The sequence below is a fragment of the Trifolium pratense genome, linkage group LG2, assembly GCF_020283565.1.
Source record: "Trifolium pratense cultivar HEN17-A07 linkage group LG2, ARS_RC_1.1, whole genome shotgun sequence".
NCBI lineage: Eukaryota > Viridiplantae > Streptophyta > Magnoliopsida > Fabales > Fabaceae > Trifolium > Trifolium pratense.
Genome location: NC_060060.1, coordinates 13,798,820 through 13,811,303, shown reverse-complemented (window position 1 = coordinate 13,811,303; position 12,484 = coordinate 13,798,820).

The following is a 12,484-nucleotide window of genomic DNA, read 5'->3' as shown; positions in this document are numbered from 1 at the left end:
GTTCTGTTTTCTGGATGAGATCTTAGGGAAGATACTTTCTGGTTATGGGCAAGTAAGGAATACTGAAAATTTGTTTGAACTTGGAGAAGTTCACATTGATTGAATGGTCCCTAGAAGTGGAGGATGGACTATTCATGATAGGGTGTGTATTAGACCTATCTTTTGTTGTTCAGGCGTGTAGATCTTGTGATGAGTTGCTGTATGGTTTGATTTATTTTCAAACATGTGTTATTGTAGTGTGCCTGAGGTTTGTTGAGGAGTTTTGTGGTTTGAATTCCGCTGCATATATATCTGATGGAAAAATCCTGGTGGTTTTGTTTGTTGAGGATGCACCACTCTGTTCTATGATGTAAGCCCTGGTGTGGTGATGCTCAAGGAGAGTTTGTTTAATTAACTTGTTAGAGATGACAAAGATACTTGGGGGTGATCTTAAGTCCACTCATAAAGGCACTCATGTATGAGTTTGTTGAAAAGGGATCTGAAGAAAGTTATGAGCAATTTATTTTTGCTTCCAACTCTAAAAAGCTAACCTCCATTGGCTTTGATAAAGGATTTCTTGGTGTGTTCCGTTAAAAGGGAACTGATGTCTTACCAGATGTTGGAACATCTGACGGAACATCTGACGAGCAGATTCTGCAGAATCTTGTTGGATGACAGTAGGGCATGGCAGATGCTTGGGTGCTAAACAAATGTCTGTGTTGGTTACATATGTTTGGAACCTTCTCCTGACCTGGAAGAGGAGGCATCTGTGTCTGAGATGGTTTCTACGCTAGAAACATGTCTTAGATAAGTTTGTTGGGACACAATCAACATATGGTTGACCTCTTGGGTTAGTTCATGTCTGATCCAAGTAAGTGGTAGTTGAAGTTGTGCGCAGTGTTGATGTGTTATATGATGTTTTAACCATGCATGTTATATTCTTGTGATAATATCTAGTTGTATGAATGCATGATTAAACAAGGAGGATTTATTTTTTTGGGACCAAAGGATTATGGTTCTCTAGTATTTTTGGTGAAGTTAATTCTTTACCTTGTGCGTTAAAGATATCTTTTGAATTAAGATTGATGAAGTTTTTACTTCCCTTCAAGATATGTGTTTGTGTTGAAGAGAAAGGAAGTATATGTTGCATCCCTCTCTCCATTGTCTGGTGCACACTAATCAAGGGAAATCCATCTGATGTATTTAATGCTTCCACTAAGGTCACAAGTGAGTTTGTTGATCTGTCTCTGAAAATGATGTTGCGTCGAATGTTGGTACATCTTTGGCACCTAAGACTGATGTTGTGCTAAGTACTGTCACATCTGTAGTACCTGATATTATGTTGGATCAAAGTGTTCCAGATACCTGTTAGAGGGAATCTCCTCTATAGGTTCAGAAGAATGCCATCAAACATCTCAAAGTAAGACAAGGGGTTGGAACATTAGAAGAATTTTTTGAGATGTAAAATATGCACGTCCCTGCATGTGTGGATGATTTGATATTGAAGGTTGATCAACTACTGATGGTTGATTCTCTTGTGTCCCCTTGCAAGAGTTATGGACTACTATGGTATCTTCAGACCATAGTTCAGGATGAAACCGATGGGATTGAGATTGATGTCAGAATTAATGTTGAAACATCTTCTCCAACATCTGCTCCTTCAGCCAAGGAAGCTGGTTCTACTCAGGGTGGAGTACAAGGTCAAGCAACTGACCTAATCTGGAATGACCTTTTTGTAAGAATAACTGTCATGAGTGGATGTTATCTGTTGGTGCCATATATGTGCAGAAGAATGATGTCAGATCTAATGTCCTACCTTGTGTGAGAAGGTGTTTTGAAAAACCTGGATGACCTGCATTGATGGTACTCTATTGGGAGCTTCTTGAAGGATGTCTATGCACAATGAGTCCTTTTGAATGGTGATTTATGAATCAATGTAATTGGGTTCCAAAATCAGAAGCTGGTGTCCCAAATGATGTTGTAACATCATATTTATTGATGGCTGTTCTATGGAAGGTGCTTGAGACTTTGCATGGGAGTGTTCAAGCTGTGTGGTCAGAAGACGTGTTTCTGACTATGTGAATCAGAATGTGGAGGTTCTGATCTTGTTTTAATAGTATGCTCTAGCAATGCATGACTATTTATTCCACTAGTATCAACAACTACTAGTGAATGTAAGGGCAGAAGAATATTGTCAAATACTGAGGTTTGATAATTGTCTTTGGTTTTCTTCTGTTGCAAGTCACTCTAGAAAAGGGTTGATAATCAGGATCTTAGTCAAGCTTTTAAGCAAACTAAGATGTTTTGGACTTTGTGAGTGACTTTACACCTTGTATGCATGACATCCTGCCTATTCAAAAGGTCATGATACATAGTGTGGTTCTGCTAGGACATTGATCAGATGTGTCCTTGTTAACTGAAGAGGTCAGAATGCTTGAATCTATTCTCAAGAAGTGAGAATATCTACTCAGAATCGACTCTACTGAAGGAGTTGGTGTTGCCCTTCAACATGAAAGCATGAAGTCTTTCACATGTTTTCATTTAGTGCTCGAGTTTTCATCTTTAGCTGGAGCCCTGATTATCTATGACAGGTAGAGTCATGTGTTTTTCTGTGGATTGCATTGGTACATATATATTGTCTAGAGTGTTGTACAAGCTTCTGGAGATCTTTGCCTCATATGAGAATATGATGTCAGACAACATATTATGACATTATGAAATTATTAACAAGGCATGGTTGATTCTAGTCATGTAAAGCTGAATAATTATATCAGTTATTCACATATCTCTCGAGTCGTTAAATGGTTGAGTCTGGGAGAATTTATTTTTCTCTACAGTTTTTTTTTTTTTTTTTGAAGGACTTTCCAGGAGTCTTCATTATTGAGAGATGTCACAAATGTGATATTCAGATGTCTTGGTATGTGTCACTAAGTCTAAGTGAAAGAAGAACACTTAGAATCAAGTGGAAGACAGTATGTTTGAAGATGTGTTGATCAATGCAAGTAAAAGAAGACAATGTCTGACTGAATGTTAGAACATTATTCGAGACATGTTTCCTGTAAGATCAACAAGGAAGTGAAATGGACAGTGTGATCAACCACGTGTCAAAAGGGAATGCATAAAAGGTCTGTGAATACTTTGAATCCATCTGAAACTACTTCTATATTGCTTGGTGAACAAAATGTGCATCATCTAGGAAACCTATTTCTAAATCCATTATCCAGGTTAATCTTATCTCTCAAAAGGTCCTAGAAAAGTCTATCTATGTTTGTTGATGATGTTAATAAACCTACCAAACTCGTTTTGATAACCGCATTGATTCAGTTGTTACCCCTAATGTTGAATCAAATGTTGTTACATCTGTTAAAGGTTTTTGTCAGTTCAAATGTTGTGAGTAGTGTTGAAAAATCTGTGAGATCTGTCTTTGAAATTGGAATTCTAGATAAACCAAGATCTCTTAAAACCATAGGTCAGTCTAGTATGAATGTTGTGGTTGTTGATGACATTTTTTTTTAATTCTTTCATGTGTCATCTTTCAAAGTTGTTGATTCTATCACTTTGTTATCCCCCACTAAAATTGTGGTTGTGTCACCCAAAGAAACCTCACCTGAGTCTGATGTCACATTAGATGTTGAAACATCTTGGACCAACCTGATAGTGTTGTTGAAACCTGTTCTACAATTCCCCAAACTGATGTTAATATGGCTCTGAGAGTCTTAAACCAGATGGTGGTTTGGAGTATTGAAGTTTAGACTGTGGTGGAAGAAACTGATCTTGATGATCTTCCATGAGACTAAGCTATTGCTCAAAGTATGACTGAAAGAGAACTGGTCATGCTATGACTGTTTGTGTGGATGTGCATTCTGTTGAGAAGTACTATATGTGTTCAGATGTGTTGTAATCAGATGTGATAATGCTCAGATATGTGATACTTAAATGTGATTACTACTACTATGTGTGATAGTTTCAGATCTGCTTCTGAAACCTCTAGCTTTATGTTCTCATGAAATATGTTATGCTATGATGTCATCCATGATGTCTACACATCCTGATCTGATTTTTGAGAATTTATTTTTCTCTGATGTGTGAGAATTCATTTTCCTCTGTATATGGGAGTTTATTTCTCCCTTTGTGCTTTAAAGGAGAAAGAAGCTATGAGAAGTATTACTAGCTCCTGACATTATTATCTCTGCTGGTGTGAATGTTGTTGATTCCACAAACACAATTATAGATGTTCTTGTTGCTGATGTATCTCAGACAAAAGATGCTATTGGTTCTGTTGTTGATAAATCAAAACAAACTGTTCCTGAAAAGGATGTTGTGACAGACGTTGACACATCTGTGGACCAACCTAAGGCTGATGTTACTATTGTCCAGAAACCTGTTCAAGAAACTGCTGTGGTGAAAGATGTTGGGACATCTGTTGACCCATCTGACTCATTTGATGAAGAAACAGGGTCTGATGAAGAGAATTCTACTGAGGTTGAAGAAGGGTCTCTCAGTCTAAAGAAAGGCATCAAACTGTGTCACTTAATGAAGAAGTGGTTGAAGAACATGTATGAGGTTATTGTGCTTGCTAGTAAGAAGAGATAGAGTCTGAACAGAAAGGAAGCACCTTCAAGTAACTCTGAGTATAATGTTGAGGAGGATGTACAGACATCACACCCTCTGCCTCAAAGAAAAAGTCTGGTGGGAAAAAGATCCCTCAGAATGTGCTTGTTGCTCTCTGTGGCAATGTTTCCTTTCATCGTGCTTCCTTTGCACAAAGATGGGATCATGTGTACAAGGGGAGTTTCTGTTAGATGGATGTTGCGTGCCCTGATTGGAAGACCACGTGCTTTGATACCATGCTAGAAGAACTTGTGCTAGAAGCTGTGCTACCATATGTTGCAACATCTTTGCTAACATGTGACGTATTTTGTGATTGCTCATATTCGCTCTGATACCACGCTAGATAAATATGTTGAAACATCTTTGCTAACATGTGCTATGTGTTGTGCTATTATGTGTTGAAACATCTTTGTTGTCAATGCTCTGCTACCATACCGGAGGAACCTGTGTTATCTGATGTGCTACTAGATGGTGAAACATCTTGGTCATCATGTTGAAAATTTTGTGCTGATGAAGTGTGATATGTTTTATGTTATTTGATGATGACTCCACTGCTGATTTATATCTGATGAGGTATGTATCCCATGGTGTTGTCTTCGTTTGTAGTAGCTCTGTGCACTATGTTCCTGGATATATCTACTATTGTACTCTTTGATTAATGCATGAAGTCCCTATTTTGTCTAAACTTCTGACTAAAAAGGGAAGTAGTTTAGTAGTTGGTAGGCATGATATGATTTGCTGCTAATGTCTGTTGTGCTACCTGATGTTGACACATATGCATGCTCTTTTAGTGGTTGGATGTGTTCTACTATATGATGTGGTATCTGATGCTTAGACATCTGCTAATCTGAGTGGTGTAGTATTGAATCTGCGTTGCTGTATGCTTATGTGCTGATATGGATGATAAAATTGAGGGGGAGTAAGAATTGTTTTCTGATGATCATTCTGATAAGCATGTGTCAATGTATTTGGAGGGAGTAAAATTAATTTTTGCTCTGATTCTGATTTTGAGGGGAAGTAGCATAATGCAGTAAGTAGTTACTATTCTGTTGTGCAAAGCTCTATTTGTTTGCTCCGGATGATGTCCTGCCATATGTTGGAACATCCTGAATGCATGAGAACTTATTTTTCTCCGCTATGTGAGAATTTACTCTTCCCAACTGCTACTTTGTGGTTTGCTTAAGGAGTTGTGATCTGTGATGTGTTTTGTGTGCGGTAGCAGTATGTGATGTATGATATCTGATGATTATATGATGTGGAGCATAATGTTGAGGACATTTGCCTTTTCTGTTGGTACGTGATGTAATACTTCTGCTATTTCAAGACTATGGATTGCTAGATACTAATATATGGATCTGTTATGCTCTGATATTCTGCACTATGGATTTCTGTGATGTTCATTACTATTGCTCTTAATGCACGGAGTTTTTGTTTGGCATATTTTATGGCTAAAAAGGGGGAGTAGTATGTTTGTCTGCTACTTTACAATGTTGTATCTGATGTTGTGACATGCTAGTCTATGAAGAAGTAGTAGTGTGTGTTGTGACATGCATGAATTCAAGGGGAGTAAGAACCATTTTTTTCTGATGGCCTGATGAGATGCATGAGCTGATGTATTCAGGGGGAGCAAAAGTAAAGTTTCTCTGATCTGATATTAAGGGGGAGTAATGCAATATCAAGTTCTCTGCCTATGTGTGCTTAATGTATGGATGTTATGATGCGCTACAAAATGTTGAAACATCTTAATGCTGATGTGGGAATTTATTTTTCCCAAGTGTGCTTGTGAGAGTTTATTTCTCTCTACTAAAGGATGAAGCTAAGTTGGTTATGATTCCGCTGCTGTGTATGCCTTTGATGGTTTATGGTAAAGTTTATTTCTTTACCTTGTGCGTTATTTTCATTTGAGGAATTCTTTTGGAAGTAACATAGAAGATGTTCTACCTTCCTTCATATTTGTGTGCTCATGTTGACTTGAAGGATTGTATGGTTTTTAAATCTCTCTATGCTAATTAATGGGCTGAAGTTGTTTTAGCCAAAAATTGCCAAAGGGGGAGATTGTTGGATATTTGTGTGTTGGCCTCATTTTGCTAAAACAAATATACAAGCAAGATGTTGGACCAAATGTTTCAACATGTTGGGTACAAAAGATGTTGGACCAAATGTTGTAACATGTTTGGGTACGACAGTCAGATTGCCCAAATCTCGCGCATTTATTACACGTATCTGCTATATATGGAAATCCACTCTACAAACGTGTATATCAAGATTTGATCTGATCAAGACGTTATCAGTGAAGATATGTTCTTATCAAGACTTAATGGAATGATTCAACACATTGTTTATTTCCTAAAGAGGATCAACTATTTTAGGAAAGTTTTTATTAAGGTCTGATTTGCTTAGCTGGACGTGACTCAAAGACCAGCTGTGTTCTGAAGCTTATCTTGGAAGATCAGGAGCGTGCTAGCTCTGTCTATATAAAGAAGACTCAAGACCAATATTTCATTAACCGAAACCATTGTTCATCAAAGATGTAGTCTTTAGGGTTTCGTGTCTTTAAGCCACTCTCTAGGAGAGTTGGTGTAAGTGAACCACTCGGGTTGTGAGATGGTCACTATGTCCTCACTCAGAAACCTTTAGGTAATGAGTAGAGTATTTAATATCTCCGAAGCTTTTAAGCAAGGAGATAGTGTTTGTGAGCCTCTCACGTATTGATTTAATACTTGAGTAGGACTGTGTTTTATTGAGTTGTAATGTTTTAAGGTTACTCCTAAGCTTTGAAGTACGGAGTTAACTGTGTGTGATTTACTCGAAGCTTTTAAGCAAGAGTAAAATATGTCACGGTGATTGTCGCCACATTTTATTCAACATTATATGAACAACACAGGTTGTGTTGGCTGTGTGGAAGTGAGATGGGATCTCATGTCTAGGAGTTCCTAGGCAGAAGTTGCATGAGTAGTGTCGAGGTCATAAGGCGTAAACCTAGGATTTGCTGGAGGTCTTAGTGTAAGACGTAAACCGAGGGTTTGCTGGAGGTCTTAGTGTAAGACGTAAATTCAAAGGGTTTGCTGGAGGTCTTAGTGACTAGATCTATTAGTGGATTTCCTTCCTGGATTGGTATCCCCCAGAGTAGGCAGGTTGGCTGAACTGGGTTAAACATTTCCTGTGCAGTTTATTTACTTGTTGATTTTATTATGTTTCGTAAGATGTTCCAACATTAAGTATGACATTCTCTTTAAATTGAATGTTGGAACATCTGATAAAACATTATTTCTCAGTATCCGTTTTAATGTTATATGCCTTGCCGTGTTATTCATGTCAGACTAGATGTCTCGACATTCTATACAACATCTGGTTCTGCTATTCCAGAATTTCACATCATATAGATCATTTGTGTAAAATTTCAGACAAATCCAAAATCATTTGATATGCTATTGAGACACATAAAGATTAACGACATTTAAAAAAATACAAAAACCGTTAATTTTGATGTATCTCAATAACATATCAAATGATTTTGGATTTATTTGAAATTTTACACAAATGATCTATATGATGTAAACTTTCAATCCAACGGTGGATTTTATAAAATTTATATCGGTTAAAACGTTATTGAGAGGTGTAACATTTGGTGTCAAATTAGTTGGTGTCAACGGATCCTGACTCTATATATATATATATATATTAGAACATTGACCCGTGCGGTGCACGAGTCTGATTAGTTGTAAGATATATAATGATTAAATAAGATATGATAATTCCAATAATGTAAAGTATATAAAAAAAGTTGAGTAACATTAAATGATAGTTCAACAATAATTTTGGATAAATATTCATACAATGAAAATTATGTTATATTACGGAAGACTTCCTTATAGACCACATTCGAAGTCTTAGTCGTTCGTATCTTCACTGTCGTCATCGATGATCAATATTTTTAATCTTTTTCTAGAAGTAACTCTTGAAATTGCAACATACAACTGATCATGTGAAAACACTGACGACGGAAGATATATCTCAACATGCTTTAAAGATTGTCCCTGACTCTTATTAATAGTCATCGCAAAAGAAATCATTATAGGAAATTTTCTCCGTTGAAATTTAAAAGGAATTCTCACGTCAAATTGTGTCAGAGAAAATCTAGTTATGAAAACATGATCACCAATATTACTTTCTAAAATAATTTTTCCTTCAAGAGCACATTTTCCCAAATTCGTAATAATAAGTTTTGTTTCATTGCATAATCCTAATTTTTGATTCAAATTCCTTAAGAACATAAATGGAACTCCAACTTTAAGTCTCAACTTGTGATTTGGAAGTCCCGACGTAGAAATCGTGTTCAAAAATTATGGAGTATGAACATCATCCACTATTTGACCGTCTACATTTTGTGTGAGTGGAGTATCATAACTCAAATATATTTTTTCTTCACCAGGAATTAAATCCAACATATAATCATTTATTGTGTCGACTATTGAATTTTTAGGAGCTAGTATAGCTCTATTTTGGAAATACGTTATATCGTTCATGTTTTGTAAAAGTTAGGGATATGTGCTTTCGACGATAGAAGCAAGAGGATCACCTGAATTTGGAATCAATAAATCTGATGGAATGTCAAGTTTTAAATCATTGTCGTTGTCATCTCCAATTTCTCCATCGCCAACACCCAAAACCCATTCAGAAAACAATATTCTTTGTTCAAAGTCTGCACTCGAAGCACCACCGAGAAGCCTCATGTTTTTACTCAATGTTAAAAATTCACAAAAATTCCAAAGAACCGGAGAATTAATAGTAGCATGAACAACTTCTGGCCTTGTACATTTGGGTATTAGTGGTAGAATTTGTCTAAAATCTCCGCAAAAAACAACAACTTTTCCACCGAAAGGAATGTGTTTATTTTTTTCATCAACAGACTTGAGAATATCTTTTAGACTTCGAAACAGTGTTTGTGCATCAATGGTGCTTCATTCCATATAATGAGCTTTGCTTTTTGTAATAATAGCGCCAAAGGGCTTTTAGGAACTATGGTACATGTTGAAAACTCGTCAACATTTAGAGAAATATAAAACCTTGAATGTGTTGTTCTACCGCTATGTATAAGCAATGCAGCGATCCCACTTTAGGCAATTGTTAAAACTATCTCACCTTTTGAGCGTAATGCAGCTGACATGGCCCTTCAGATAAATGTCTTCCCTGTACCGCCATAACCATAAAGAAAAAACACACCAGGTTTGTTTTCATTAACTCTTGTTATGATTGTGTCATATACTTTACGTTGCTCTGAAGTCATAGTTGACATCAATCTAACATGTTCCTCAGCTAATGATTGTTTGTTATAATTCAATTCGTCGTGTATTAAACTATTTTGTATTTCATGAACTAATGATGTGTCTGCTCTAGGCATTGGAGGATAATCTTTTAAACTCTTCCCACAACTACGTAGCACCATCTCAATATCTGCTAGTGCATATTGTATCAATTGATCATCGGTTAATATTAAATCTGCAAAGTTAAAATCAAAATAATGCGTGTGAATTTATAACTGCGTGAAACCTATCCCTTAAAATTATACTAAATTGTCCTCTTCTGGTGTATACCAATGTAACCCAAGCCCCGATACAGCTGATATTGTAAAAATCTTTTAAAGCATACCAGCCATGCGTTAAATAAATATTATTGTTAATTTTTCGACTAATACTTCAAATTGATTCTCGAACGGTTCTACCAAAGGTGCGAAATGATAAATTTCGTGTCGAAAATCAACACAAAACATCTTCGGAAGCATCACTGCACCCTATAAAATCAATGAACAGTAGAAATGTTAGGAAAAAAGAAATTTGAGTTTTTTCCATTTAACAATGTTCTGTGAAATGATGAATACTACATATTATTTATTCCTTGTTAAGTATCAATCTAAATCTAAATATAATATAAATCACTCACTAAATGCAAAATTGTGTCGTGTGTAAAAATCCTAATATCAATACTCGGTATCATAATTTTAATAGAAATTACATATAAAATAAAATTAAATATAAATAATTTAGAATTTTGGTGTAAAAAACAATCTATTAAAAATTTGGAACTATACTAACTTCGGTTACACAAAACTCAACGCAGTAGATCCGATATCTAATTTGCAATTCATTAACCAACTTCTCCCGATCAGATAAATGATTGGGATTCGAAGGACCTGTTTATATATATATATATATATATATAGGGTCTTGTTAACATATGCATATAGGGCACATGATAAGATATCTTAATATAGAAATTTAACATTTAATGATACAAGACATTTAATGCACAAACAAACTCTAAACCCTAATTTGTTTTCCACGTTTTCCCTCCATTTTATCTTGCAATTTTTATTAAAAAATAATATAGTTTTGTCTTGACTAGGATTCGAACCCACAACCCTTCAATGCAAAGCAATATTTCCAACCATTATGGCAAGTATATATATCAATTGTTATTAAAATTATGTGCAATAATTGATAAGCACCATCAATTTTAAAAGTATATCATATCAAAATTATTGTTGACTATATTATTCATCACGAAATATTTGCAACGAAATTCCACTTATATTATAAGCTTGTATACACAAGCAAACCCTAAACCTAATTTGTTTCCCCTCCACTTTTATCTTGCAATTTTTATTAAAAACTAATAAAATTTTGTCTTGACTATAAATCGAACCTGCAACCCTTCAATGCAAGGCAATATTTTCAACCACTATGACAAGTATACCAAATGTGATTAAAATTGTGTGCAATAATTGATAAGCACCATCGATTTTCATAGGAAAAATTTCATACAACAATTAAACACCATCAAATTATATTGCACAGTTTAAACAATTAAAAATCGATAATTAGAAATCTAGCAAATCTTTTATATTATAAGCTTGTATACACAAGCAAACTCTAAACCCTAATTTGCTTTCCACGTTTTCCCTCCATTTTATCTTGCAATTTTTATTAAAAAATAATATAGTTTTGTTTTGACTAGGATTCGAACCTGCAACCCTTCAGTGCAAAGCAATATTTCCAACCATTATGGCAAGTATATCAATTGTTATTAAAATTATGTGCAATAATTGATAAGCACCATCAATTTTAAAAGTATATCATATCAAAATTATTGTTGACTATATTATTCATCACAAAATATTTGCAACGAAATTCCACTTATATTATAAGCTTGTATTGTATACACAAACAAACCCTAAACCTAATTTGTTTCCCCTCCACTTTTATCTTGCAATTTTTATTAAAAACTAATAAAATTTTGTCTTGACTAGAAATCGAACCTGCGACCCTTCAATGCAAGACAATATTTTCAACCACTATGACAAGTATACCAAATGTGATTAAAATTGTGTGCAATAATTGATAAGCACCATCGATTTTCATAGGAAAAATTTCATACAACAATTCAACACCATCAAATTATATTGCACAGTTTAAACAATTAAAAATCGATAATTAGAAATCTAGCAATTCATCAAATCATACATTTTCTTAGTATTTTATTTTTTGAAAAAATTTACATTTTTTTATCCTAATTCAATATTTTTTACTAATTAACTAACCATGTTAATATTTTATATATATATATATATATATATATATATATATATATATATATATATATATACACACACACACATCAAGGTGATATTTATGCAAATAGTAGTTGACTTCATGTATATATCAACGTGACTATATTATTAATTACGAAAAAATCACTGATTCACATTTGTTTCTTTTGCTAACAATGCATCTTAACCTTTCCGGATCAAAGAAGGTTGTTTTCTGAATGTGTTTTGAGTGTTGGCGATGAAGAAATTGAAGATGACAACGACGATCATTTAGAACTTGACATTCCA